This window comes from Petaurus breviceps, unplaced genomic scaffold (assembly GCF_028583685.1).
Source record: "Petaurus breviceps papuanus isolate PSGF00001 unplaced genomic scaffold, PetGlider_PUasm1.0 79, whole genome shotgun sequence".
Classification (NCBI taxonomy): Eukaryota; Metazoa; Chordata; class Mammalia; order Diprotodontia; family Petauridae; genus Petaurus; species Petaurus breviceps.
Window position 1 is genome coordinate 23,904,435 of NW_027186523.1, and position 4,466 is coordinate 23,908,900.

The window sequence follows — 4,466 nt, forward strand, 5'->3', positions numbered from 1 at the left end:
GGGGACCTTAGTCAAGTTGTTTTACTTCTCTGGGACTCAATTTCTTCATCTAGGTAAAGAAAGAGCTGAACAATATAATCTCCCAGGTTCCATATTATTCTTTAAGTAACAGTTGAGTTTGCCACAGTCATTCTTTCCCCTCAGAATATATAATGTGGAAAATTTGGAATTTAGAACCAAAAGTTCTCCTTGTGATCTTGTTGAACTCCCTAATTTTATAAACAAGGAAATACAATTCCAGAGAACCTAAGCAACTTGCTAAAGTCAATTCCATGATAGAGTCAGGATGTGGAATTGCAGTCTCAATTCCTATTTTAGTCATCTTTCCATTGCACTAAAAATGGAAAAGAATATTGAAGAATCTATTACACAGAGCACATTGTCATTTAACTGATATCATATAGGGGTCAATATAAAATAAGTCTTTCTTGAAGCCTGTCTCAAGAGGTTTATCTGGATATATGATAAAAATCTTATTGCACTGAATTTTAAGTAAGGTTTTAATCCTAATTCTTTTGCTCATGACCTATATAACCTATGTTATCTTGAGACAGTTCTATAACACAGATAATAATACTCATCAATATTATATACACATATTAACAGAAACATTGATCACATAGTTGAGTGATCAAGTTTTGTTTTTTTTAACTAAGATGGATTTATGATAATGATTCAGGATCAGATCTTTGCCACCAGAAACTATGGAAAGGTAATTCTTAGGAGCAAAATCAATTTATTGATTGATGCAGATTCTTCCAGGAAATAGCAGAGAATATACAACTTATCACTGCAGTTGTAAATATTTGGTACCTAACAAATCCCTAGAAGGACACTATTAATTGATCTGAACTATACAAAAGAATCTTTTCATCCTTTACAAATTAGATTTTAAATTACTATACTCCAAAAACAGACTTCAAAATATCTCTTAGCTATGAATGAGTAAATTGTAAATGATGCCAAAACATAATCAAGATGGAACTGATTGCTGTGCACCCCAAGCATCTGGACTTAATACTGTTCTGTAAATATATAAGAACAAAGTTGTTTTAATATGTCATTACACTAAATACTCTTAATTTCCAAATTATATGGAATGAAAAATTTTAAAACTATAGAAATTTGGGAGAAGAAACTAAACCATGAATTATATGATATATATATATAAAACCTCCACTATCTTTTCTTTCCCAGAGATGAAGTGAGCCTATTTAAGATTAATTTACCTCCCAACATTTTATTTAATTACAAAATGCAGTCATTTTATCGATCTGTGAGACTATCCATAGAATATTAAACAAAAAAGAATAATAGCAAGATAACAAAATCGGCTGACTTCCATCAAGTAAGATCAGAAGGATGAGCTAACAATAATAACTAAGTATAAGATGAAAAGATTAAGAACAAGAATAGTAATCGATATTTATGTAGTGCTTCACAGATTCCAAAATAGTGTACATATATTATGTTATATGAACCTTCTCAATATCTGGAATGAATAAGTGAATTAATGAAAAAGTATTTAAGCACTTAACATGCTTAGAATGTGTCAAGCAATGGGAGTACAAATACAAAAGTAAAATCGTTCAAATCCTTAAGGAACTTACATGTTAATGGAAGAGACAACACACTTCAGTGGAGTATTGTTCAGGGAAGGGGTATTTTGGTCTGGAAAGTTATAGTGATGGCAGTGGGGGGAAGTGGTCATAGTGAAATAGGCTGATACTCTTCCTCCCTTGAGGAACAATGGTAGAGTTGATCTAATCACATGTTATGCTTCCAGGGCTGGAGAAAAGGGCCATGGAGGAGTGACTAAAAAGGAAAGAGTGAAGTGTTTATGGGGCTTTTCTGATATTGAATTCACAAAGAAACAGTCACTAATACATAAAGGAGTACATTAATGTAGACATCCCTATAAGGTATGGTTGTTCTTTGGTGTGACTAGCATGTAGGAAATGCCAAGGGAGGAAACATTGATGAGAAGCTGAAGTTTTGCAGAAAAAAAAAAAACAAACAAACTGGATAGATGCTGTTTTATGATTCTTATTTTACAGATAAGGAAATAGAGGTACAGACTACAAATAAATGTCTGAAGTGGAATTTGAATCTAATTCTTCCTGATAACTGGTCTTGTGCTCTATCCACTATATTATCAATATAACATAAGAGTTTGAAGATACCTTTTTGGTTTAAATCTTATGATCTGATATAACCTATAATAGTGTCTGATAGTATGGCCATTGTTAGAGTAACTATCTAGTGTGTGTTAATAAATTCCACAACCAGTTAGTCAGTATTAATTTGATTATTTCTTACAATAAAGACCTTTGTGGAGAATACAAAGAAACATAAAATAATCTCTGTCCTGGAGGAACTTACAGTCCAATTGGAAACACTATATATATATATATACACATATATCCATGAAAAGACTATCAATCATAAAAAGGATATGTAATAAGGGGTAGACAATATCAACAATAACAGATAATTTATTAATTTTACCTTTAATTTTATTTTTTCTTAATTACAAAATTTTAAAAATATTCTTTATTTAAAATTTTGAATTCCAAATTCTTGCCTTCCCTTTCTTTCATGTTCAGTCATGTACAGCATTTCCATATTAACCATGTTGCAAAAGAAAACAGAGATAAAACAACCCAATATTAACAAAATTTTTTTTAGTATGCTTCAAAATGCATTCAGACTCCATCAAATTCTTTCCCTGAAGGTGGATATTTTTTTCATCTTAACTCCTCTGGAATTGTCTAGCATCATTATATTGCTGAGAATAGCTAAATCATTCACAGTTGATCACTGTTACAACATTGTTGTTAATGTGTACAGTGTTCTGGTTCTGCTCATTTCACTTTGCATCAGTTCTTGTAAGACTTCCCAGGTTTTTCTGAAAGCGTTCTGCTTGTCATTGCTTATATCACAGCAGTATTTCATCAGAGTCATATACCACAACTTGTTTAGCCATTCTCTGCTTATGGGCATTCCTTCAATTTCTAATTCTTTGCCACCTCAAAAAAGCTGCTGTAAATATTTTTGTATGTATAGGTCCTCCTTTTTCTTTGATATCTTTGGCATACAGACTGAGTAGTGGTATTGCTAGGTCAAAGATCAAGAGCTAATTTGTTAAAAAGGGAGAGATGAATTTGACCTGTGATGGTGAACGAAGGCTTCATCTTGGTTCCAGGATATGAAATAGGACCTGAAGAAGGATGAATAGGTAGATATAGACAGATGAAAGGAGAAAAAACATTGCAGTTATAGGGAAGGATGTGTAAAACAGGTATAGTGGTAGAAAAATACAAGGTATATTTGGGAGCTGTTGAGCATCCTTGTATGTTTGAATAAAAGGATTAGGGCATAGTGGAAGAGAAAGCTGGAAAGGTAGTTTGGAACCAAAGCTTGTGGATTGTATGACTTAATGAGTTTAAGTATAAACATTGCTTAAAAATGAATTTAAAACATATAATGAGCATAGAAGATTAAAATGTGGTTATTTGGGGAACTTAGTTTGAAATAATTGGAGATAAATTTTAGCGTCTTAATGCATGCTAATAGCATTTCAGTTTAGTTATTTAAGGGATTTAAAATGTTGCTATCTTCCTCCAAAAAATAAAAGTGCCAGTGAGATTATATACCACAGAAATGGAAGAATACAAAATAAGACAGTATAATTGTTATTTATGAACTTTGGAACAGGTTGCTGTATAATAATAATATTTGTATGTGAGATTTTTATTTCATTATTAGAAATTTTTTGGAAATATAAAAATGTAAATAACTAAGCTAAGTGAATAACTTTGGAACTAAGGGAAATTTTCCAACCTTAAATTCCAAACAAAAAATTCGAGTCTTTTGTTTTTAACATCTCAATTGTTTCATATAATGATTTTAATTACAATTTTGAAATATGTAAGTGCAGATGTAATACAGTTTCTAACTTTATAAACTAGTTTTGCAAAACTTAAATGTTTAAAAGGAAGTCAATAGTATTACTCAGAAGAGATGCAAAGGAAGAAGCATCCAGTGGTAGCCTCTTAGTATGCTGTAAATGTACACAAAACTCATTAACAACTTGAAAAAAACCCATTGAACTATTAGATGCTATAGGCATCAATTATTACTAGCACTGTGTGTGTTGAAACTGGTCAGGTAAAGGCAAAGGTTATCGATTCTTAGCATAGGTTTTTAATGCTCTACTTGTGATATCATGAAATGCTTGTTGAGGGGCAGGAAGGGGAGACAAATGCAATGGAGAGAGATCTCCAGAGAGCTTGTTAGATACATGAAACAACTTTCTTAGTTACAAATAGAGACCAAGAGTCAAGGCCATTTTTTTTTTTGCCAAGTGAATGTCTTAGAAATTGAATGTGGGGAATAGATAAAGCATATCTCTCTCTCCTCTCTCTCTCTCTCTCTCTCTCTCTCTCTCTCTCTCTCTCTCTCTC